The sequence below is a fragment of the Colius striatus genome, unplaced genomic scaffold (genome assembly GCF_028858725.1).
Source record: "Colius striatus isolate bColStr4 unplaced genomic scaffold, bColStr4.1.hap1 scaffold_37, whole genome shotgun sequence".
NCBI classification, from domain to species: domain Eukaryota; kingdom Metazoa; phylum Chordata; class Aves; order Coliiformes; family Coliidae; genus Colius; species Colius striatus.
In genome coordinates, this window is record NW_026908521.1 from 338,363 (window position 1) to 365,198 (window position 26,836).

A 26,836-nucleotide genomic window follows, 5' to 3' on the forward strand; every position below is an offset into this window, starting at 1 on the left:
TTCCTGGTGGATTTTGGTTTTATTGTATAAACTTTTACAACAAGAGCTTTTTAACCACTTCTGTCTAATCTCCAGTCATTGGTGCTACTTGAAACAGAAATTGAATACTGAGGGCTGATGAAATGTTAGTGTTAAAAGATGTTGTAAGCCACATCAAAAATAGTTTACAACTAAAAGGGCTTTGTTCTTAAACCAGTTTTTAAATATGTAGAAACAGAACAGTGTGTCTGGATCGTCGTCAATTTAATTTACAAATAGACGTGCCCCAGCATATCCCAGATGCAGTGACACAAACACCTGGATATCTGATGGTAAGTTACAGTTATTGCTTTTTCCCTTGGTTTGGTGTACCAAGAACACATCTTAAATACCTCCTTAGCATATTACCTTCATGTTAATGTAGTACATATCCCACATTTCTTGGGTATTTGGGAGATTTTTAGCTTTTTTAGTTTCTCTGTTGCTTAAGTGTGTGTCAGATTTTCCCTTAATCTTTAGCTTGACCTAAAATTGTTTTGTAGGTGGTTCAGAGTTTACCTTAGGTTTCTCCTGCATTGGAGGCTCATGTTCTATGGGAAGAGGGCATTTGTTCTGTTTATTCCTTTCCTCTATCAATTTAGAACATAAACCAAAATAGGCAAAGATTAAAGGTCCTGTAAATGTCATTATTTCTGTAGTAGAGCAAACACAATCCTCTGGAGTGAAGAAACGTTGCAGTGGAAGATCATGCCTGTTTAACAAGAGTTGAAGGGAGGATTTTTCCTTCTCTGTCATGTTGATGCAGACTTCCTGAAAAATGAGTATATTCTGGCCTTGTCAATCGAACCAAATATTTTCTCTATTTGCACTGTCCATAGACATGGGATATAAATTCTCTCTTCTAGATGGAGCAGTTGCTTCCTACTAAGGTGTCATTGTGGTGTTGAAAACAGTTTTGATAGAATCCTGTTACATTCAGACTGCCATTTTTAGTAGTTAAATAGTCATGAAACCTTCCTGGTTACTGGTTTGACTTTGCTATAGTGGTTCTTCACATCTCAGTAACAATTTGTATGTCAAAACTCCCTTCACTTGGCTTTTCAGTCCCGACTTTACTAGATAGTCTTCCTGTACAGCAGTACTGTAGAGTCTGTCTCGTCTCCACCTTGGATAATGATTGCTGAGGGCAGATGTGTAGACACTGGTGCTTCCTTTCAAGGTTAGTACTTTGATCTGAGAACTGCTGGGTGCTTTCCTTTTTGGATGAGCTGCTTACACTTTCTTCCTGTCCTGTCTTTTGCTAGAATTCAGGTGTGCTCAAGTCATGCAATCAATGGGTGTTCCCCATTCCCAAAAATCATAGGTTGTGAGAATAGACAATAAAAACTGGGTGGATTCCTTGGTGTCACTCCATTTCTGCCTAATAAATAAGCTTTTGTTGGCAGCTGGTAGTTGAAACTCGTTGATAACCTATAGATACAGTTTGAGTGCTTGAAACCTGGACAGATTTCATAATACTCCTGTTATAAACTTGTACTTCCCTTTTGTGCACTCAAGACAGCAGTTGTGGCCTCTTTCCTCATCTAGTTCTGCTTCTGCTGACTGCAGAGCCTGGATATATGTCTTACAAATCAGTTGTCAATTGGATAAGTGTTCACTGTCTCTTTTGTTTAGAACTCGGTATCATGTTGCTTTCCTTTAAGAATCTCTAGTTGCACTGTGAGAGTTTTAGGGTTTTAGTAAGTGGAAATTACCTTTCTGGTCTTCTTTTCTGTCTGGCCTCATACACTCAGCTGTATCTCAGTACTTGTGCCTAGCATGAGCCTTTGGATGAAATGCAGCCAGCATTTTGTGAATTGGTGTTCTTGGTAGCTTATGTCAAGCATTTTCCGTGCAAAAAGAGGGAAGGCGTCACGCTTCCCCAGTCAGTTCTTCTAAATCTCATTGTAAGGTTGGAGAACACTTAAAATTAAGCTTGGATGATGTGAAATGCCTTAGTGGTTAGTAGCTTGACAGGTAATACTGTAGTTCACTAGTGTTCATTTAAGTGGAATACCACCAAGACCTAATAGATCTTGCTCTATAAACCTCTGTCCAGTCTGGACTGGGCTATGGACAGTTACCATTCATAAGGATTCATTCATTCAGGATTATTCCTAATCTTTGGAGTAATAAGAGGTCATCATCTTCTGAAATGCATGTGTACAGCAGTATTTGTCATCTCTTTAGGCTGGAAAGAGGTAGGTCACCTTCAACATGAAAACGTCTCATTAACTTAAGAAACCATCAGTTGTCTTTATAACGTATTTTATGCTTTCAGATTCTGCCTCTCCACGTTGTAAATGCAACAAACTACTTTGGTCAAATAGTAGATCAGCAGAAGAACCAATATACAATTCTTGCTGAAGGAATTAATGGGTATTTTAAGGAACCTGGTAATAAGATTGCTGTTAAAAATGTGGAGAAGCTGGCATTTCATGGTTTATGTCAGAAAACAGTTGTTCTCAGGTAAAAATGTGGAATTTTTTTTGGTTTAAATTATTCATGTGCACTTTTTAATACAAAGTAGTTTAGAACTTTTACTGCTAAGTTAAAGTTAACCCACCATGAAAACTAGCAAAAAAATCTCTGCTGTACAAATTGTTCTTTAAAAAGCTCTCCCATGCTGCCTGTACTGAAGGGAAGCCAGAATGGCTCCACATACACACCACTGAACATTGTGCTGTGAAAGTTTAATCTTTTTTAGACACAAGGAGGTGAAGAAACTTTACAACTATAATAATTCTTTGTTTCCTCTCCAACTCTGAAGGGCTCCGGTGCTAGATATTTCCCCAAAAGAGAAGGAAAATATGTTCTGTAGTGTCAAAATTAACTATATAGATGAAGGCAGAACATGTCAAGTCCAAAGTTACCAGCTGCTTCACTCACCTGCCAAGTTTCAGTGTCTACCACCTCAGGCTGGGGAATTTGTAGAGTGACACCCATTGGTAATGAACTGGAGTGGAACCCAAAGGTAATATTTATCAGATTTCCAATGGTATGTTCTTTTATTTCTCTTTGTGTGTTATTTTCTGTAAGAAAGCAGTAATGGACTGCAAACTTAGTTTTCAAATTTAACTCCTCATTAGTATTAACAAGAAATATCTACTATTGGCCAGATTCTGAGAAGTCAGCTTTCTTGGTTTGTTTTCCTGCAGAATCAAGTGAGATTTATGCGATTTTTTTTCTTCAATTCTTCTGAATTCAGTATCTTCTTCCAGAAAACGTTATTGCTGCTTTTGCATCTGTGGGGATTCAACGGGGGAAGGGTAGCCTCTGTAAATGAAACTGTGTTTGAGTACTGTCCCATTCAGGAAGCTCCTTCCTTAATGAGTAACAAAATCTGGTTTTATTTGTTTAATACTCGTGTCATGTTTAAGCTTGGAAGATTTGTTTCATTGCAGTTATTGTAAAGTTATGTTGGAATTCACCTCAAGTGCAGTGACTTTTTTTGCTTAGGTAACTAATTCTATTCATCAAACAGTTAAAGGAGAACTACACAAAGCGAAAGTAGTACTGACCTTGGGAAACACAACTGGGACTGACCCAATGGGAGGTATAGAATTGCAGCATTACAAAATATTTGTATCTAAACTCCTTTACCAAGAGCACCTGTTCTTTTCTTTGCTTCTGTGCGTTCCAAGTTCAATTTGATTCCACACGGTATTCAGGTAATACTGTTGGATAATTTACTGTGGTGGCGTCTGACCCCTGGAACAGGTTTCTCAGAGACTGTAGAGTCTCTGTCCTTGGAAATAAGCAGAAGCAACCAGCATGTGGTCCTGGGTACATGATTCTAGGTGTCCCTGCTTGAGCAGGGAGTTTGGATGAAATTATCTCCAGAGGGCCATTCCAGCCACAGCCATTCTGTGGTAAACTGAGATAACTTCTCATGGCAATAATCTCAGGCATGGGATGAAATTGTTTTAATTATTGGTTTTCTCAGAGCCAACTCTTCAGGTTTTCCTGAAAAGAAAATATTAGTCAGTGCCATGTTTGTATTGTTCTGTCAGTTCCCTGGCCTGTAATAAAGGCACTGGCAAATATTCTTCTGGGTAAGACTGACTAGAAGATAACAGCCCTCCATGCAGTGAGTGTTTCCTCTCAGCATTCTCCTATTCTCCCAAAACATTGTAGGTAGGAGATTGACTTAGAGATGAGTTTTGCTTAAAGAGTTGGTTATTTTTTAATTGTCTGGACAAGTTCATCAGAAAGGCCACCCCTCCATCTCAGGATCGTGACGTGCCTCTTGTGGCTGCTTGGTCCTGTCCAAGAGTACAGTTAGTTAGTGTTTTGGAATGTGTGATGCTGCTTTCCATCTGAGCATTCAGTCAATTTCAGATGAAAAATACAGTGGAAACGGGGAATTACTGGAAGTAATTCTCTTTAGCAGCTTCCTTTCCTATATGGCACATCTCAGCCTTTTTCTGATTGCTATGCTATTGTTTAGAGTTTTTCTAACTGTGTCCCCCCAGCAGTTTTCTTCTTCTATTTTGGTCTAGGAAGTTATTCTGTGTGGTGTGTATTTCAGCTGTAACTTGTGTAATCAGGGCTCAGATTGTTTACTTGGTTGCTCTCTTGGTTGTGTTCCATGGAGTTAACTACGAGTTCCTTATGACACTATTATGATGAAAAAGATGGCAATATCTGGAGAAGAATTAAACATGGGAACGTGCCTGTTGGGACATTGGGAGAAAACCAATTACTTCCAGGTATCAATAAATGGGTACATGTTTACAGTTTCACTTAGAGTAGCTTAGAGTTAGACTACTGATGAGTTGTGGTTTCAACTTGGTGTGTTTTGTCGTCCAAAGTCCGGGTTACCAGGCTTCCAGACTTGAAGATGTCAGTTAACGAATACGACGTTCAATCTGAGGTTTTGCCTACAGGTCTGGGAACTGACAATGCAGAACATAGAACACAACTTCAGAAGCTGTGCAGCCACATGAACATATTGGACATGCAGCAAACTTGGAGCCCTTGTAAGAGTTGACAAGGTCTTTTGAGCATACACTTTATGAAAAAAGAATGCTACAACTAAGGAGATGTTTTCATGATTGATATTACTGACTGTGTGTTTCGTTTGAACACAGAAACAATAGTGTTTGTAATATGTCTGCATTCCTGTGACTGTCTGTAGTGGGTCTGGGATGGTAGTGATTTTCCACAGCAGCTCCTGCAGTGCTGTGCTTACTGTTGATATCAATATTATGACTACCGCTCGCACAGCATCAGGGCTGTCCCTCCAGCATTCCTTCCCCCACCTTCACCAATAGCTGTGGGTGGGCATGATCTTGGGAGGGACTATGGCCAGGACAGCTGACCCAGGCTGACCAAGGAGATATTCCATACCCTAAGACATCAGCTCAGGAATATAAACTGGGGGAGAGGAGCAGGAAGGGGAGGCGAGATGCATTTCTGGCCTTCCCAAAGCAACCGCTACGCGTACCGCAGCCCTGCTTCTCGGGAGGTGGCCGGACATCGCTGCTGATGGGAAGTGGAGAGGAACAGCTTTATCTGCTTCTGCTTTGCTTCCCGCGCGCGGCTTTGCTGCTTCTTTATTAAACTGCTTTTATCTCAACCCACGAGACTCCCATCTTATTTTCTCCCCTTCCCTGGCTTGCTGAGGAGGTGGGGGACAGAGTGGTGTGGTGGGCACCTGGCATCCAGCCAGGCTCAAACTACCACACCTACTTACCACTGTAGTTGGGGTCTGTGTACCTGCTTTCTTGTAGTGTCCACACGCAGTGGCATAACTTCTACTGGCAGCCTGTGTGTTTTCAATGGGAACTGAGCAGCCCAAGTGCATGGGATTGGAGATAAGTCCCACAGGAAAGCAGCTGCAAATGTGACACAGTGCAAGATGATAGACTACAATGGGACCTACTTACCACTATAGGTGGAGTCTGCCTTCCTGCTTTCTTGTAGCTCCCATACGCAGTGGTAGAGCTTAACCGACAACATGTGTTATTTCAATGGGAGCTGAGGAGTCCCAGTGAGTGGGAATGGAGATAGCTCCCTCAGGAAAGCAGCTGCAAATGTGACACAGTGCTGGCTGATACACTGCATGGGGATATCACAGCACACGTGGGCACTGCAATGGGGTTCAGTGACATTGCCGCACATGTGGCAACTGCAGAGAGACTCTGTGACATCACAGCAGACGTGGGCATGGCAAAAGTGCTCTATAACATCACATCACCTCTGGACACTCTAACAGTGCTCTGTGACATCACAGCATAGGTGCGCACTGCAACAGGAGTGTGTAATACAACAGCCCATCTGGGCTTTGCAGCGGCACTGTGTGACATGACAGCACTTGTGGGCACTGTAGCAGTGCTCTAAGACTTCACATCATATCTGGGCACTGAAACGGGTTTCTGTGGCATCACAGCAGACGTTGTCACTGCAACAGTCTCTGTGACATCACAACTAGGTACTGCAACATGGCTGTGTGACACTGCAGGAGATGTGGACATTGCAGAGGTTGTGCTGTGTGTATTGCATCACAGCACATCTGGGCACCACTACACTGCTCTGTGACATCATTGCTTATCTAGGCATTGGAATGGGGCTCTGTGACATCACATCACATCCGGACACTGCGGCAGTATTCTGTGATGTCACATCACCTTTGGGCACAGCAACAGTGCTGTGTGACATCACAGGACGTCTGGGCACTGTAGCAGTGCTCTAAGGCTTCACATCATATCTGGGCACTGAAACAGGACTCTCTGACATCACAGCACATCCGGGCACTGCAACAGTGCTCTATAACATCTTATCTCAACTGCACACTGCTACAGTGCTCTGTGACATTACAAGACATCTGAGCACTCAATCACTGCTGTGATATATAACAGCATCACTAGGCACTGGCACGGTGCTCTGTGACATCACAGCACATCTGGGAAAGGCAGCAGTGCTCTGTGACATCACAGAACATGTGCACAGTGCAACAGGACTGTGTAACACAACAGCACATCTGGGCTTTGCAGCAGGACTGTGTGACCTTACAGCACATCTGGCCACTCCAATAGTGCTCTGTGACATCACAGGACGTCTGGGCACCGGACACACAGTGCTCTGAGACTTCACATAGTATCTGGGCACTGAAACGAGACTCTGTCATCACAGCAGACGTGGGCACTGCAACAGTGCTCTGAAACATCCTATCACAAGAGGACATTGCTAGGGTGCCTGTGAGATCACAGCACAAGTGGGAACTGCAGTGGTACTCTGTGACATCACAGCACATCTGGGCACTGCAACAGTGCTCTGTGACATCATAGCACATCTGGGCCCTGCAACAGTGCTCTGTGACATCACAGCACATCTGGGCATGACAAGGGGGTGTGTGAAATCAGAGAACATCTAGGCACTACAACAGGACTGTGTGGCACAGCAGTACATGTGGGCATTGCAGAGGTTGTGCGGTGTGCGTCGCATCACAGCACATCTGGGCAGTGCTACACTGCTCCGTGACATCATAGCATATCTAGGCACTGGAACGGGGCTGTAGGACATCACAGAAAATCTGGGCACTGCAACAAGAGTGTTTGACATCACATCACATCCAGACACTGTCGTGGGGTTCTGCGACGTCCTAGTACTAGGCAGTGCAACAGTGCTCTGTGACATCACAGCACATCTGGGAAAGGCAACAGTACTCTGTGACATCATGAGACGTGTGCACTGCAATAGGACTATGTAACGCGACAGCACATCTGGGCTTTGCAGCAGGGCTGTGTGATATGACAGCACATCTGGGCACTGCAATAGTGCACTGTGACATCACAGGACGTCTGGACACTGGACACACAGTGCTCTGAGATTTCACACAATATCTGGGCACTGAAATGAGACTCTGTGACATCACAGCAGACGTGGGCATGGCAACAGTTCTCTATAACATCACATCACCTCTGGATGCCTCAACAGTGCTCTGTGACATCACAGCACATCTGGGTACTGCATCTAGACTGTGTGACATCATAGAATCCTAGAGTGGTAGGGGTTGGAAGGGACCATTAGAGATCATCTGGAGCAACCCCCTCCCCCAGAATTCAGTTCACCTAGATCAGGTCGCACAAGAACGTGTCCAGGCTTGTGCTGAAATCCTCCAAGGAAGGAGACTCCACAAGCCCTCTGGGCAGCCTGTTCTGCAGGGTTTCTTTTTCTTTGTGCAGGGGTTCTTCTTTGTTGCGTGAAACGGGAGTGACCAGACGCCAATCTGATGTGCATCAGCTCCAATTTATTGTCACATCATCATCACTTCTATAGCTTTTCCAAATGCTTTGTACGTGCCACAATTCATGGCGAATAGTTAATACTAAGCATCACGCACTATGCATAAGGCCTCAAAGTTTCATTTTGGTAACAACTTAAACACCAACCTCACTGTGTTTAAACACCATCCTTATTGTGCATAAAACATCAGCCTTATTGTGTCTAAAATATCACCTCATCTGTTGGGCCTTCAGTTAGTTTTCTCTCACACTATGGTTATGCTTACCTTACGTTTAGTTACCTTTATATTATTGTTAGTTACATAGGTTACCATTTATTAGTCAAGTACAGTCAATCATACAATGCTAAATTGAATGCTATATTCAGTCCTCTAACAACGCTTGGTTTAATGTCCTGTCCTATCTTCTTGCTTTGACCTTGTTTCTGTTACAATCTGCTGTTTCGGTTTTCCCCTTGCTCAAGCTTGCTATGTATGTGGACGAGGAGGTGCAAGCCGGTCCATCACAACTTTATCCGTCCATAATTAACCTCAACTCCCATTGAAAAAATACAAACTGTTGGTAGAAGTTATACCACTGCGTATGAGAGCTACTAGAAAGCAGGAAGGAAGACCCCAGCTACAGTTGTACGTAGGTCCCATTGTAGACTATCAGCCAGCACTGTGTCCCATTTGCAGCTGCTTTCCTGTGGGAGCTATCTTCAGTCCCACTCCTTTGGACTGCTCAGCTCCCATTGAAAAAATACATGTTGTCGGTTAAGTTATACCACTGAGTATGGGAGCTACAAGAAAGCAGGAAGGCAGATGCCAGCTACAGTAGTAAGTAGGTCCCCATGCAGTCTATCAGCCAGCACGGTGTCACATTTGCAGCTGCTTTGCTGTGGGAGCTATCTTCAATACCACACTCTTTGACTCCTCATCTCCCATTGAAAAAATACATGTGTCTGTTAAGTTACAGCACTGCGTATGGGAGCTACAAGAAAGCAGGAAGGCAGATCCCACCTATGTGGGGAGTTTTGTGGAGGCTTGGCTAGAGAAAAGAGGACATGATAGAATACAGCTGGTTAGGCAGTAAGCATTAAGCGATAAGATAGTGGACTCCTGCTCAAGGCCGTGAGAGCAAGAGAGCTGTATGAGAACAGGATGAGAAAGCAGGAGCTTAGTTTGGGTTAAGCAGCCACACGTATCTGGAGTATGTTGAAACAAGGGTGAGGTTTGCACCTAACTGGGAACCAATGATGAGCTTAGCTTTTGCAATATGTATGAGCCTGATTATTGTATCTATAAAAGAGTTGTATCTTTGCAAATAAAGTTGAGACTTGTTGCACTGCAGGGTGGGCTTGTCTCCCGTCGTCTTCAGCAAATGGTGACCCCGACGTGATACGCGAAGGACGTGATATACCGACTGGGCGCCACGGCGGAGTGACAAAGGGGTTCGGGTCCTATGCAGCAAGGACGGCAATAAGCGTGAAAATTGGGAACACGCCATGCCCTGGGGGACCGTATAGCCGAGCCCGGCCGATACGTGCCGCTGGACCTTGAAGGGCTGCAACAGCGCGCTGACAAATAGGTGTGGAAAGGCAAGCGGCATATGATTTATTTACTGCATTCTTGCAGAAGCGGCAGATAAAGGGTATAGATCTGCAAAAAGACCTACCAGGGTTGTTAGCTTATGGGTATGCTAAGGGAGTGTTTCAGAATCCACAGACAGTGCATGAATTGAGCGAACGGCGTAGATTTGGGGATTTGCTGTGGGAAGCTACCCTGGAGGATGATGAGATAGCTGAAAAGTTAGGGAAGTTTTGGAGCATAGTGCACAATGAGTTGTTGCAACATCAGGCAGAAAAGAAGGCTGCTGAGCACGCATCAGCAGCACAGAGTAAGAACAAAAACGATGAGCGTGACTGGTTCCAATCCACCTTGCTGGCTCCTACCGTCTCAAAAGTAATGCTCCCCCCCCCCCTGTAGAAAATGACCCTGGAGGCACGGACAGGGTACGAGAACCATATGAGTCATCAGCCCCTCCCGAGGAACAAGAGTGCCGGCCTAAAGAGCCCCCGCCTCCCCCCCCCCCCCCCCACTTAGTGAGCCTGTCCCTGGGGCAGAGAGTGAACTGGCAGAGGCACCGACAGTAGTGCCGGGAGAGGTGCCGAGAGTAGCGCCGGGAGAGGTGCCGGGAGAGGTGCCGGGAGAGGCGCTGGGAGAGGTGCCGGGAGAAGCGCCGGGAGAGGTGCCGGGAGAGGTACCGAGAGCAGCGCCGGGAGAGGTGCCGGGAGAGGTGCCGGGAGAAGCGCCGGGAGAGGTGCCGGGAGAGGTGCCGAGAGCAGCGCCGGGAGAGGTGCCGGGAGAAGCGCCGGGAGCAGCACCGAGAGTAGTGCCGGGAGCGGCGCTGAGGCGGATGATACCGAGAGAAAAGAAAAAGGTTCTTCTCTACACAAGAGTTTTACAAAGTCAGAGAGGCGAAGGGGCTTCGGAGCAGAGCCCCCGCGGGAGAGCTGCTTCCCATTCGAGCCCAACCCGCCGAGTTACCCCTGGGACGACTCGCAGGGGAATGCCGAGCGGGCGGAGTCGGGCCGGGGTGCAGCGCAGGATGATCAGAGGAGAGTGGGGGAGCGCGACCCCGTGTTACACTCGACACCATCGGGCATGTGAGGGGAGATAAAGAAAACACGGGAGAGAGTAACAGCGGCTGCGCCGCCGGCGCCGCCACCGAGTGAGCCAGACCCCCCGCGCCCCTTCAACCCGCAGCCGCCGCCGCGCAGCCGCTTCCCGCGCCCGGTCGGTGTCTCCGGAGCCCCCCCACACACACCGCGCCGACACCGCCGGCCCCGGCCCTCACGGACCGCTGGGCTCGTCCTTTCCATCCTCAATCCCTTGCCTCAACGAGTGTAAAAACTGTTGGTCGTGATGTTGAAAGCTGCAGGCTTTCGCTCCAAGCCCGGACGGCGAACACCCCAAGGAAGACGAGAGACCGGCTTGTTGCAAAAGCAAGAGGTGAGCTTTATTGCGGAGCTCCGGGCCGTCTCGTATCTCACGCAGGAGATAGAGGAGGCGGCCCCGAGGCTTTGCAGGTAGGGGTTTATATATGCTGGGGATGAGGGACGGAAAATTCCAACACACGCACACAACTTCCCCTTAACCCAGGTGCCCTGCTGGCAAGGTGGGGACAATGGATCCAATTTTCTGAGACATGTTTCTCAGCCCCTGCGGTTTCTGATGCAATGGCCAGGGTTGGTTTCATCATCCTTTCTCGTGGCCTAGTCGGCCTTGCTGTGACTGAGCCTCACGGGCTCCATTTTATTTCATTTTATTCTTTCAGAACAAGTTGTTTTCTGTTGGGATTTAGAGGGGAAAAGTGCGGGTTTGTGGGAGTTGTGAGGGATGACATGAGGTGTGGGGGCAAATCTGAGAGGAAAAGTGAGGTTTGGGTGGCATTTCTGAGGGAAAAGGTGGGATTTGGGTGGAGTTTTGAGGGAAAAGATGAGAATTTTGGGTATTTCTGTGGGAAAAGGTGGGATTTTGGTGGAGTTTTGAGGGAAAAAGTGAGGTTTTGGTAAATTTTTAAAGGGAAAAAGTGGGGTTTGGGTGGATTTTTGAAAAAACCAAATGTTTTGGTGGGGTTTTGAGGGGAAAAGTGGGGTTTTGTGGAAATTCTGAGGGTAAAAGTGGAGTTTGGGTGGTGTTTTGAGAGGGAAAATGGCGTTTTGGTGGAGTTTTGAGGAGAAAAAGTGGGGTTTGGTAGAGTTTTGAGGGGAAAGGTGCAGTTTTGGGGAACTTCTGGGGGAAGAAGCGGGGTTTTGGTGCAGTTTTGAGGGAAACAGTGGTGTTTTGGTGGAGTTCTGAGTGAAAAAGTGAGGTTTTGGAGGTATTTTCTGAAGAAAAGTGGGTTTTGGGTGCTATTCCGAGGGAAAAATTGGGATTTTTAGGAACTGCTGGGTAAAAAAGTGCCATCTTGAGGGAAAAAGTGGAGTTTTGGAAGCGTTTTGAGGGGAAAAAGTGGGGTTTGGGGGAGTTCTGAGGGATAAAATGAGGTTTTGGTGCAATTCTGAGAGAGGAAAAAAAAGGATTTTGGAGGAATTTTGATGCAAATTGCCTTTGCATCAGGCCAGTGCAGAGAGCCTCAGGTTCCATCAGAAATCATCTGCTGGTTGTTTCAAGTGCAGAGCACAGAGTCTGGCTAAATGTCCAGCAAGAACTGTAAAGGGAGAATCCCAGGCAACAAATGTGCAAAGGGGGGTGGAAAAGGGAGGGAGAATTCTCAAGTCCAGGTGGCCAAAATGTCAAACCAAAGCCAAAGTAAAGTCCCCAGGAGATCAACAGAAACTTGTCACCACTACAGTGAGAGGGAGACTTTTAAAACACCCATTGTTTGCTCTTCCAGATGCTGGGTTAGTGAGGAAACACTGGGCTGGAGAAGAGCAGGAAAGAACAGGCAGCTGCGTCCTTGAAACACCATCACTCAGTTTTGCTACTACCCAGACGACAACCAAAGTATGTGCTGTAGAAGATACCACATCTGATGTTTTCCTTTATGTGACAATAAAAGGTGAAAAGGTAAGATATTTTTATCTCTACAAACCTCTTTGTGCACTCTGCTGTAGAAGTCATAACTTTGTGACAAATTTAAGACCGAAAAGTGTTATTTGCAAGTGAATTTTGTAATTTGCCATATACAGTAGAAGTGCAATCATTAACTTATTAGAAGATTTATTTTCTAAATCTGTTGTTTGTGAACTTTGGAATGAATTCTGTGAGGTGGAAACTTGTGAACCGCTTTGGAAGGTATTGTCAAGCAAATGAAGTCCCCCAAGTACTTCAGATGAACAACTATGTGAATTTACTGTACTCTTGTCTTTCTTTGTGATACACTTAAAGATATTTCAAGAAGGCAGTTGCATGGTGTTATGAAAATGAATACAAGTTCATATGTGCATAAGGCTGAATTCCCAAACAGTTGGGAGAAAGGAAGAAAGCTCGTTGCACTTACCAAAGTGCGTAACTCCTGCTAAATCTCTGCTGCAGCTACTGTCAGACTTAAGCAGCTGCGTAGTAGACAAAAATAAATGTGTTTGAAAACTGCTGCCATTTGGAGTATTTTACCAAGACTTTTAACATTAGAGCTGTGGTCTTCACTGTAGACAATAACTTGGATTACATCTTAATTTGAATACCTTCTCTGTTCAGAATCACAGTTGGCAAGTGTCACTTCTCTCTGAGCCAGTGAGAACTTTGAAGTTGAATATTGTTTTTTCCTGCCAGGTTTGGATGCACTCTGAATCAAAGGGACATAAAACTAAGATAGTTTTTCTAAAAATGTTTAAAGCTCATAGAAAACTGAGCACAGAATTTTAGGCAAAAGCATGAAACTGGTAAGTAACACCTGTTTGGAGAACATAGAGGAAGATATGACCAACTTTTCTGCCCTGGAATGAGTACTCTTCAGAAAGCATTTGTACATACTGCATATGTCTTCCTATTGTCTCCAGCTTCAAATAAATTCTAAAGCAGTATGTGATGGTGACTTGCTTGTCGATTCTGGTCAGTCAAAGACTTGCGTTTTTTAGGTATGCGTTAATGATGATCTCGTCTTAAGCAGCTTTGCTCATTTTGAGCAAGCTGAAGAGAATGCAGTGAGTTCAGCAGACTCAAACATCATTAAATCTTGACTCTCTTCCAATGAAAGTTGTTAATCCTGCACTTGATTTGAGGACAGTGCTGCTCCAGCAGAAGGTATCAACAGATCCTGAAACAAGTGGGAACCGTGTGTGTTGGCAGCAATCATTCATGCAGTGCATCATTTGTCTTTACCTGGATATATTGACCTACTGTATCAGTTGGAATCCAACAAGTGGAACAAAAGGTATCCTAACAAACACTGCCTATGTATCAGACTTTACAAAGAGCAATCAAATCAGCAGATGCAGGAATATTCTAAAGCATTTTGTACTTGATAAGACAAAGGTGAGTTGCAGGGTCATTTGTTGATATGCTGAAAAGCATTAGATACTGTTGAAATAACTTGTAGCATTGATCAGTGATACCTTACTGTTTGATTTGAGTTTAGAGGGATTTCTCTACACAGAGGTAACTTGAATGTTTTCTGTGAGTTGTCTTGTTTAAAACAGACTTGAATCACTATAAATATCCTCTGTCCTTGTTCCCTCGGTTCATTCGCATATCTTTATGTAACTACAACTGTCTTTTGGTTGTTCTTTTGGCCATTAGAAAATGAGACAAGCAGAGAAAGAAGTCAGTTGCAACCAACTGTAAAAACACTGGCCTTTCATAGATTCAGATAATCACAAACGTGTTTCTGCATCTTTTAAAATTGTCTTTCTAGATCTTGCTGTATCTGGTTCTGTTCTTGAAAAGACATGACAAAGCTCCAACACAGGTGACAGTGAAACTACCAGATCTGTAAGTGTTAGATTTTCTATTCAAATGTCAGAATGAATTAAGTGAAGCATCTGTAAGGCAGATTAGGAATACTGTAGCCAGCTATCACGTCCTTTTCTGTAACAAATCTGGGACTAACTCTTGATCTAGTTAAAAGAGAACGTTGTCCTTCAAGTTTGTGGTTCTGGTGGTTTTGGTTTTTTAGATTGCAACGATGGACTTTGAACAGGTTGTGTCTCCTTTTGTGCTCACTTGCTCTAGTGCTGTGAAGATGTGTAGTGGTTTTGTGTGGCCAGCTTTTGGTAGTTGTTGGGGGAATACAGGGGCGGATTCTTCAAAGAAAGAGCTGCCAGAAGCTATAGCTTGAGCAGTGAACATGAACTGATTCTCCTGTGTGCTTGATGTTCTTGTTGCATGCTTGATTCTTAATGAAGAAAATTCGGTTAGGTAAGAAAACCACCTTGAGCTCAGTAATCTTTTTTTTCTAAAATGTTGCTCTTAAACGGTGTTTTACTGCCAGAAAAGGGTTTGTCTTTTCTTGATAGATTGTTCAAACAATCCCAGGATTGCCTTTCAAGGAAAATCCAGCAGTTCACACAGACAGGTATGGTACAGTATGTTACATATTTGAACCAATTGTTTAGCCAGATAATTAGGAGCTGTAGTATGTTTCCAGTTACTCTTCTTAGACAGCTAAAAGGGCAGAGGGTAAGACAAGATGTGTGCACATGGTATTGGGGAAGGAGGCCATTAGAAGCTGCTGATACTTATCCAGACCACAGTAAAAATAGCAATTCTTTCTAAACAGTAGCTTGAAAACAAGGCTGTGATGAGGCAGTACGTTTCTGCACACTCAGCATATTCAGTTGCCTTCTTTTATTCTTAGTGTGATTTATAAAGTTTTCCAGCTGAATGAAATCTGACTGAGTTGACTTGTGCAAGGCTTTTATTATGCTGCAAATCACTTGCTGCATATGTAAACAAGCTGAGGGGTGTTTTTAATTCAAGTTTTAACTGTTGCAAAGATACATTGTTTCATGTTTTTGCAACTTTAAGACACCTTTTTTCTGCAGTCCCATCTGATTTTCTTCTGAAGTTGAGGAACCCACCAATTGTCTTGGTTAAAAAGTCTTCGGGTTATTTTCAGATACCTAAAACCTAATAGTAAATTTTACATCCAAAATGATACTTCTTGATTTCTTCTTTCATATTTGAGGATTTTTGTTGGCACAGGTAATACATCAGAGATATTTTGTAGGTGAACTGTTTCGTGCCATTTTAGAAATATTGGTGATATTTATCGATTACACTTTCCTTTTGCATTTCCATTGAATTTAATATTTGTATATTTCTCAGGCTTCAGCAGTGCTTAAATTCTGATCCTTTGAACACACATAGAACTGAAAATGAGCAACAGGTAATTCCAGGATGTAACTTCCATTTAAACCTCTGCAAACGTGTGTCATATATGTGGAAGGTGTGAGTAGTGTTGAGACTACAAGAGTGGTCATTGTGGAGGGACTCTGTGGAGGGACATCAGGGACTGAATCCAGCCACATCAGCAACAAGACCAGACCAAAGCTCAGCAAGCCAGCAAAGTTGGTGGTGCCTCTGTGAAAATATGAAGGGCAAAAAAAAATGCAGGGGAATAGACAAAAAGAAAAAAAGCAAGAAACAGAGGCAATGGCCAAGTCAGGGGACAGTAGGAGTCTCAGCACTGTTCTGTGTGACGTGTGTGTGAGTTGTACTTCATTTGTGTTTAGCATTTCTTTGTCTAATTCTTCTCAAAAAAAATAGTTTTTAAGTTGGATGTAAGCTCAAACCCATTTACTAAGTATTGCCCTTGTCATCTATTTCATATGGTTTCAGAGTTTTCAAAATCTTGAAGAAAGAAACTTTGTCTTTCTTGGCAAGAAAATGAAGCCACCATCAATTCTGGAAACAGCATCACTTCTTGAAGATCTGGAACGAGTAATGCTAATGTAATACATTACATTTAGTATTTTTAAGACTAATATCATACCTTAACTTTCAGATACTAAATATGACAGTAGCTAATTTTGATTGAGGAATGTGTAGGAGGTTGTTCATAAGGTTGAGTAAATTATGCTTCAGAGAGACTGTAGAATTGTACAGTTTCATCTGATCTATCAACCACTGCTACAAAATGATGGCATTTGAATGAGATGTAAGAATTTAAGTCCTCATCCCAGAAGAACTCTTATCATATTGTGTGTTAAGGAAATGTATTATGCAGTGGGTCAAAGGCTTTTAAATTGCTCATTGCTTTGTGTTGCCTTGTTGGTGTTTCAAGCACACGATTTTCAGGTAGAACTCTTTATTTCTCTTTCTGTAGGAACTTACTTGGAAAAAAGTTTTAGGCCCTAACTCCACTGAATCTTACTGTTGGCCACCAATAGCTCAAGGATGTGATGCAGTTGCCATCTCATATCAGGGAAATAATCCTTTCTTGTATATTCCACCAATTCTTACACTTTTGCAGTCGAGCAGTTGCTACAAACCTTGAGAAACAGGAGTGGAGGATGTATATATTAGAGTACTGCAGATTTTGTGTTCTAAGGTGCAAATGTCAATGAATGATCCAAAAGGTAGTGCATGTTGAGAATGGGTGCATCTGATGTAGTCTTAGAGTATCTTCATGATGCTTCCCAGGTTATTTAGGCCATCTGCTTAGACATTGACAGAGATGGACTGCATGAGTGTGGCAGTCTGTAACTTATTTATCAAGTAATATCTAACAAGTGGTTAATGTCATATCACTTGGATACTCGATGAAGCTTGATTTTTTAGGGGCTGTTACATCGTGAAATGGAAATGTCTGGTTTGATTTTTAAAACATTGTCATTCATTTTCTAATGCATTAGATCACAGAAACATAGACTCACTGAGGCTGTAAGGGACCACTGAAAATGGCTCACACAGCTCCAAGACAGACAAGATGTTTCTGCTTCTATGAAACTTTTGGACCTTTCACCGTGTGTTGCTGCACATCCATTTGTCTCCAGCTTGGTGCACGGTTCCTCGGGCCTGTACCATCTGCATTTAAGAGGTGATATGGTGTTAAAAGCTTCTGTTTGAAGCATTGAAAGCTTGTTTTGCGGATTTTAGTTTTGCCCTAAATTCTGAAATAGTACAATGACTAAGATTCTAAACAGTTGTCTCATGCTCTACTGTAACTCTTTTGTACATACACACCTAGCCACTAGCACTTATCTTGTGTCCTGGGTGGAAGAAGGCACAACTTGTTTTTGAGCTACTGAAAACATACCAGAGATGCTCCAGACAGCTTCATCCAATGTTGTTAATACTTGGGCAGAACAAAGAAGCAGCTAAAAGTGTGAAAATCTGAGGAAGTAAGAATACTCCTGTCGTCTGAATGACACTTGAATGCAATGTGGGCTGTCTTAGTTGCACAAAACTGTAAGAAATGAAGTTTTACTTTTTCCTATCAAGTGATCATTTTGTTTCTTAGATGCTGTAACTCTAGTGATGCATGAAGCTTCATTAATGGTATTTAACAGTAAATAGTATTAAAGCTGTTAAAATGATCTGTGTTTTTGCAAGTCTCATAACCACTTTTTTTAGTCAAACGAGTGGGAGGGGTTTGCTGAGGTTCATGCTGAATTAAGATTCATCATAGATGTTCCTGATTTAGAGGCAGGTTTTACAATAGTGGTTTTATTTTTACATGTGTGTATTTTTACATACATGTGTAGATATGGAAGATACAATATTGGCTTTATTTTGTTGCTAAAACCAAACTTCTAAAGGCTATGCTTGAATGTATTTAAATATTTACCTTCTGTCGATCTGGTTCTACCATGGTCCTGTTGGGAAATGAAATGACATCCTGCTCTGTAAAGCTGTTAACAAAGACTTTTCAGTGTTTCAGAAACACAGTTTTGCCTACTCAGATCTTAAAGACACACAGGGGTAAAGAAATAGAAGCGAACTAAAATGACTGTTGACTAGAAGTCAGAACATGGAGTTATATGGTCCCTATTTAAAACAAAACAAAACAAAAACCCCAACCAAAAATCCAAACACACACAAATATCCAAACAAAAATACCTTACCACCAAAACCAACCAAAAAAACCCTTCCCATAACTTCAAGATGATGCATCTGAAATGCAGTTGAGACCTTCTTCATAAAACTAGTGTGTCATGATGTGGAATGTAAATTAATGTTAACAGTTGTCCTTTACCGACTTGTAGGTGAGGTAATAGTGCCTACACCATATTGCCTCCTGAGACTGTCTGAACGTCACACGCTGTTTCGTAATCTTTGCCATCTTGTTCTTGATGAGGTTGAGGTGCTGTTCTCTGATACTCCTGAACAGGTAAATAGCTTACATGTTCAGATGGGAAAATACTGTTCAATTGTGCAAGTGTTTTGAAAGCAAGTGTCACCCACTGAAAACAAACACCTTCCTGAACCCCAGTGGTAGAGTTGAAAAGAAAATGAAGTTTGAAAACCTCACATTTGTATACTTCTGGCAGAATGAAGTATTGGAGAAGTGGAGTTGTAATCAGTCAAAGCAGACTTTACCTTGTTTTTTTCTTTAATCAGTGAGCCCTGTCTTGCCCTGGTCTAAGCTACTGCTCCATTATGCTGTTGTCTTTTGCTGTGGATGGTTTCCAAAGCAGTTGACTTTTGTTTTTGTTCCATTTGGTAGCGGTGGTTTCAGTGTAGGGGTCTTTAATCTGCTTTAAGGTCTTGTCTGTAAGAAACTTCATTTTTCCTCTTAGCAGCACTGTTTAAACAGTAGAATGAAAGGCAGAAGTGAATGATCAAATAGTCTTGGAAGCATTTTCTTGTGTTCTTGGGTCCTAATGACAGTGCAGATAAAGAAGGAGCTGATCACAGTCTTCTAAGAGGAACAGCATCAAGTTCCATGTTGACCAGGATGTATCAGTATCAGATTTTTTTTAAATCATTAACCTTCTAATATTATCTATTAAAAAATTGGTGATAAGACTAAAGGGCTGTGCTTCTAGCTGTGATAAGCTAGAGAAAGTCCTTAGTGGAAACAGGTTGCCCAATTTGCTGTGTGTGAAGCTGTTAAATGTGCCTTTGTAGCAGCAAATATCAAGTCATAAATTAGATGATATGTCTTCTTTATCCAGTGGGCTACTGCTGTTTTCTCTTCAGACTGCTCTTTCTGTTGTGCTATTGGACTTCCTGAGACGGAGTGTGGATATAACATTACAATTGTGGGAGAGGTAGTTCTCAGTTTCTCAAAAACATTTGTCTTGAATAGGAAAAACAAAGATGCTCTTTCAGCGGGGAATGGTCATTTGAAAATGTTTGAGCTATTTGATAAATATTTGATTGTAGCTCTTCTAAAGTATTGTTACAGAAAGGGTATGTTATTGCAGCTAGGGGTAAGTTTAGTGGCAGGTTGAGAAAGATGTCTCAGAGCTGTGCCAGAGCTCTATATTACTTTAAAGTGTGGTAGAGCTTTGCCAAAAATCCTGCTGTTGTTCCACAGCTGAACTGCACGTCACTTAGGTAAGCAGTACACCAGGAATGTGTGAGCTCTGTCTTAGTGGGTTTCACTTGTTAGAAGTAATTTAATGCTGCACACACACCACTGGGGCTCTGGGGTTTGGTTTTTTTTGACAAGTCTGCTGTCTGCCTCTGACCTCTTGGATTTGCTTTTGCCTAGGCTTAGTTTGGTTTTTTTTTCAGATTTGAACTGCTCCTTTTCCTGAGACTTCCATCTTTTGTGACTGGAAAGAACAGTGGGCTGAAACAGTTTGCTTTTTACTGCTGCTACGTACTCGTTGGAACAGGATAAGAGGATAGAAACTGACTTCTGCTTTTTCTTGATAGGTGTTTACTATATGAGATTGTTACAAGAAACCTGTTATTGCTGAAGAATGGAAGTATTCACAGCAAATTATTGCTGTTGGAACTCATTGGAATAAACGTACAGCACACTAGATAAAGGAGCTCATGAACGATCCTTGTGATGTGGTAACAGCCATTGAAGAAGCTTCCATCTACGGAAATGTGCAACAGGTAAGAGTTTGGGGATGGTGTCACTCTTTGTTCACGACACTGTTTTGCTGTTTGCACTGATTGAGGTCAGTATACATGAGCAGTGCTACAGGGCTGAATGGACTGTCCAGTTGCACGTCCCGCGAGTGCAGCGAGGGAACTCTTGGAAGACCTGTGTCAGTTAATCACTGAACCAGCTGAAGGTCTTTTTTAAGCCTGAGATGAAGGTGCACTCTCGAGTATTTTATTGTTAGTGCAAATGAGTCTGAGTTTGGTATCAAGTACTTGCAAATGCTATTGTTTGTGACCAGAACGTTCCAAATGTTTTTGTGGTTGTTGATTGAGTGGCAGAACTACAATAAGTTTTCAAAAGACAGAGCTAGTAAAATGCTTGTTTGACTGCTCTGTGCCACACAGTGCAGAAATTGATTTGACTTAATATTTTGAGAAAGCTACTGTATATCCTGAGGTGTCTTCTCGTTGAACTTCCAGTCAGTGTGATGTAGAGCTGAAGAATTGTATAAAATGTTACAAGTATGATCTGAATTCTTCAATGACTCAAAACATAATCATTTGGGGATTGAAAATGTTGGGAAGTCTCTAAGACCAGACATTCTGAGCATGAAACTGGAAAAACATCACTTTTTGTGAAAAGTCTAGTGATTTGGCAGCACTGCAAATGTCCATGTTTTGGGGCTTTTTTTAAGACTATCTCAGGTAGTGCACTGTGCTTATGGAGTGTGAAACTTCTTCAGTGGTACTTCAGTGAGAAACTTCAACACTGACAAATCATCAAAAATCACAGGTATAAGAAAATACCGATGTGAGATTTTGATTGTGATGGGTTTTAATTTTGCTTCTGGAAGCTGTCAGAAATTCACACCCTTTGTGAGAATTGTATATTGTACGTTATAAGTTTAACAGAAGATTTAGGATTTACCAATGTTCTTTGGCATATAACAATGCTTCGTGCTTCTTAAAAGAAGAAACACACAGTAAAGCATGTCTAGATTACATGAATTACCAGCCCTCTGGTAATTTAATAAATCCACCTTTAGGTTGTACAGCCTTGTATGGACAGTGAAAGAACCGCTGTGTTACTCAAAATACTGGCTTTTACCCACAGTAATCTTCAGAAGGTGCTGACATTCACTAATTCAGGAGATGAGGCAGAAAAGGTTCATCAGGTGGGCATCATTTTACACAGGTAAGTGGGGTTTTTAATTATTAAGATATAACAAACTAAAATATCTTGACTTCTAAGGATAAAGGAGGTTTGTGAATTTGAAATTTAACTACTTCTGCTAAAAATAGCCCAAACCCTGCCCTTCTGCCAGCTAGAAGAAAGGCTGACAGGAATGTCTGACACAGAATGCATTCATGATGACATTTTGAACTATGTTCTGTCTCATTTTGATAAGTCCCAATATGGTTCCTCCCCACAATTACAGCTGTGGATATTGGGTCCCTCCTTCGGGACACAGCCTGCTCTGGCCATAGTGATAAAGAAGGAAATCACTGCCCCTGGCTCGGGGCCATTAATGAAGTGAATCGCTGCCCCTGAACTGGGGCCAGCTTTAGCAAAATGAGTCTCTACCGCTGCTGTAGGGTCTTTAAAGAAATGCAAACAAATCTCAGCTTCACCAATTCTCTCCATAGAATGCAGGGAGGTCTCTGTTCCAGCACACCTCCTCCTCTCTTTCATCACTGACCTTGGAGTCCGCGTGGTTGTTTCTCTCACTGTTCCTATTCCTTGCACCACTGTGGAGAGTGTTGCTCAAGTATGGCTGAAAGAAAGAGGTCATAGCAATGTTAACCTAATAGAAATGTCTTAAATAGAAAAAAGGTTAGCCCAAGGGCGCATTGTCCTTGAGATAAGGGACTGCTTGCAGCTGCATGTAGACAGGATATAAAAAGAGGATGTATTAACCACAAAAATGTAGAGCAAGATGTTTCTTAAGAGGAGTTGACATTTAGACAAATAGCCAATGATGAGCTTAGCTTTGGCAATATGTATGAGGCTGATTATTGATGCTATAAAAGAGTGGTGTCTTTGCAAATAAAGTGAGATTTGCTGATCATCCTTGTTGGTCGTGTTGCATTTCTCCCGCCGTCTCCGACAAATGGTGACCTCGACGTGATACACGGGGGACGTGATATACCGACGTGATACACGAACGACGTGATACAAGATTGGCAACCACGGCGGAGCGGCGAAGGAGCTCGGGTCCTAGCAGCGAGGACGGCAACTAAGCACCAGAAAGCAGAAGGAAGGGGTGGTGCCGTGCCCTGGGTGATCGTACAGACGAGCCCGGCCGATACGTGCTGCCGAGACCTTGTGGGGCTGCAACAGCGCTGACGACTTCTGAAAATGGAAAGGCAAGCAGCATATGATTTATTTACTTGCTTTTTAAAGAAGCGACAGGTTAAGGGAATAGATTTGGAAAAGGATCTCCCTGGGCTTTTAGCTTATGGGTATGCTAAGGGTTGTTTTCAGAACCCACATACTGTTCATGAGTTAAGTGAATGGCGAAAGTTTGGGGATAAACTATGGGAAGCTACCCTGGAGGACGATGAGATAGCTGAAAAGTTAGGGAAGCTTTGGAGGATAGTGCGCAATGAGTTGTTGCAACATCAGGCAGAAAAGAAGGCTGCTGAGCAAGCATCAGCAGCACAGAGTAAGAACAAAAACAATGGGCGTGACTGGTTCCAATCCACCTCGCTGGCTCCTATTGTCTCAAAAGTAATGGTGTCCCCGTGAAGCGCCGGGAGAAGTGCCGGGAGAGGCACCGGGAGAAGAGCTGGGAGACGGGCTGAAAGCAGTGCTGGGAGCGGCGCTGAGGCGGATGATACCTTGAAAAGAGAAAACTCAAGCCACCCCACGATTCGCCAAAGTTGGCGCCTGACGGAAATGGAGGCGGGACAAAGGGGATAAGTCAGGCACCTCGTTGGCCACCGAAGATGAGTGATCTACGTGGAGGAGTGGCAGAAATGAGAGCCAGAAGACGGAGTGTGGTGAGGGGACGGGGGGTGGTGTGGGTACGCGGAGTGAAGAAAAAAGTTCTTCGCCACACAGGAGTTTTTACAAAGTCAGAGAGGCGAAGGGGCTTCAGAGCAGAGCCCACGCGGGAGAGCTGCTTCCCATTTGAGCCCAACCCGCCGAGTTACCCCTGGGACGACTTGCAGGGGAATGCCGAGCGGGCGGAGTCTGGCTGGGGTGCAGCGCAAGATGATCAGAGGAGAGTGGGGGAGCGCGACCCCGTGTTAGACTGGGCACCATTGGGCATGCGAGGGAAGAAAAAGAAAACACGGGAGAGAGTAACAGCGGCTGCGCTGCCGGCGCCGGCACGAAGTGAGCCAGACCCCCCCCCGTCCCTTCCATGCGCAACCGCCGCCGCGCAGCCGCTTCCCGCGCCCGGTCGGTGTCTCCGGAGCCCCCCACACACACCGCGCCGACACCACCGGCCCCGGCCCTCATGGACTGCTGGGCTCGTCCTTTCCATCCTCAATCCCCTGCCTCAACGAGTGTAAAAACTGTTGATCATGATGTTATGCATTTTGCTGTAAATGTGATAATGAATAGTGGTTTTCTTACAGTGGAAAGTCTCTGAGTCGTTTTAGGTGTCAGGAATGGAACTTGGAAGAACAGAACACTTTGGCATTGAGAAGCTAAAACGTGGTTTATGTTGATGCTTGAAATGATTGTAGTAAATGGTTTTAGGCAATTTCAATGGGAGCTGAGCAGTCCAAATGAGTGGGATTGAAAATAGCTCCCACAGGAAAGCAGCTACAAATTTGTAACAGTGCTGGCTGATAGACTGCATGGGAACCTACTTGCTACTGTAGCAGGAATCTGCCTTCCTGCTTTCTTGTAGCTCCCATAATCACTGGTATGACTTAACAGACACGTATTTTTTCAATGGGAGATGTAGAAAAAAAGAGTGTGGTATTGAAGATAGCTGCCACAGAAAAGCAGCTGCAAATGTGACACCGTGCTGGCTGATAGACTGCATGGGGACCTACTTACTACTGTAGCTGGGGTCTGCCTTCCTGCTTTCTTGTAGCTCCCATACGCAGTGATAAAACTTAACTGACAACATGTATTTTTTCAATGGCAGATGAGTAGAAAAAGTGTGGTATTGAAGATAGCTCCCACACGGAAGCAGCTCCAAATGTGACACCGTGCTGGCTGATAGACTGCATGGGGACCTACTTACTACTGTAGCTGGGGTCTACCTTCCTGCTTTATTGTAGCTCCCATACTCAGCGGTATAACTTAAAAGACAAAATGTATTTCTTTCAATGGGAGCTGAACAGAAAAAGCGTGGTATTGAAGATAGCTCCCACAGGAAAGCAGCTGCAAATGTGACACTGTGGTGGCTGATAGACTGCATAGGGATTTACTTATTAATGTAGCTGGGGACTGCCTTCCTGCTTTCCTGTAGCTCCCATACACATTGGTATAACTTAACAGACACATGTATTTTTTTCAACGGGAGATGAGGAGGAAAAGTGTGGTATTGAAGATAGGTCCGACACGAAAGCAGCTGCATATGTGACACCGTGCTGGCTGATAGACTCCATGGGGACCTACTTACTACTGTAGCTGGGGTCTGCCTTCCTGCTTTCTTGTAGCTCCCATACTCAGTGGTATAACTTAACCGACAACATGTATTTTTTCAATGGGAGCTGAGGATAAAAACTGTGGTATTGAAGATAGCTCCCACAGGAAAGCAACTGCAAATGTGACACCGTGCTGGCTGATAGACTGCATGGGAACCTACTTACTACTGTAGCTAGAGTCTGCCTTCCTGCTTTATTGTAGCTCCCATACTCAGTGGTATAACTTAACAGACACATGTATTTTTTCAATGGGAGCTGAGGAGAAAAAGAGTGTGGTATTCAAGATAGCTCCCACAGGAAAGCAGCTGCAAATGTGACACCGTGCTGGCTGATAGACTGCATGGGGACCTACTTACTACTGTAGCTGGGATCTGCCTTCCTGCTTTCTTGTAGCTCCCATACTCAATGGTATAATTTAACCAATAACATGTATTTTTTGAATGGGAGATCACGAGAAAAAGAGTGTGGTAATGAAGATAGCTCCCACAGGAAAGCAGCTGTAAATGTCACACCGTGCTGGCTGATAGACTGCATGGGGTTTACTTAGTAATGTAGCTGGGGTCTGCCTTCCTGCTTTTTTGTAGCTCCCATACGCATTGGTATCACTTTGGTATCACATTGGTATCACATCATTGGTATCACTGTTGGGAAAATACAAACATACCCTCTACCCCATAATAAAACTGGGTCAGGGCCTCTCATAGATCCATCGATAGGATCTTTCCACAATACTGCAGGTTTCTGCTGAGCTGGGGATTGCCAATGACGATCAGCAGCCGAAAGGCCAGCTGCATCGAGAGTAAAAAAGTTTAAAACAAAAAGAGCATGATTTAACAAAGACAAAGGAGTGTCCTTAATCCCCCATGTCCCCGTTTTTAATTTCTTTAGTTGTGTTTTCAGAGTAAGGTTAAAGCGTTCAATCATGCCTTGACCCTGTGGATTATAAGGAATCCCTGTTTTATGTGTTATAGAAAAATGAGTACAAAATTTTGCAAATTTAGCACTAGTATATGCGGGGCCATTATCTGTCTTGATAGTCTTTGGTATACCTTATATTGAAAAGCAGTGCAATAAGTGTGAGATCACTTGTGCGGCTGATTCTCCCGATAAAGGAGTAGCTACTGCAAAATGAGAAAAGGTATCAAGGGTTACATGGATATAAGAGAGGCGGCCAAAAGAAGGATAATGAGTAACATCCATCTGCCAGAGATCATTAGGTAAAAGACCTCGAGGATTAACTCCATAATGAGGAATTGGTAAAAAAGAAACACACGAAGAACATGTTCGAACAATTTCTCTGGCTTGTTCTCAAGAGATATGGCACATACGTTGTAGAGTAGCTGCAGGTAAGTGATGCAGAGAGTGCAAACGCTGGGCTTCTGCAACAGTAGCAACAGTAAAACGAGTTAACAAATCAGCCTGATTGTTGCCCTGACTCAAAGGTCCAGGTAATTTAGAGTGACTACGAATGTGTCCTACAAAAAGAGGTGCATCTCTTATTATTAAGAGAGATTGAATCAGACC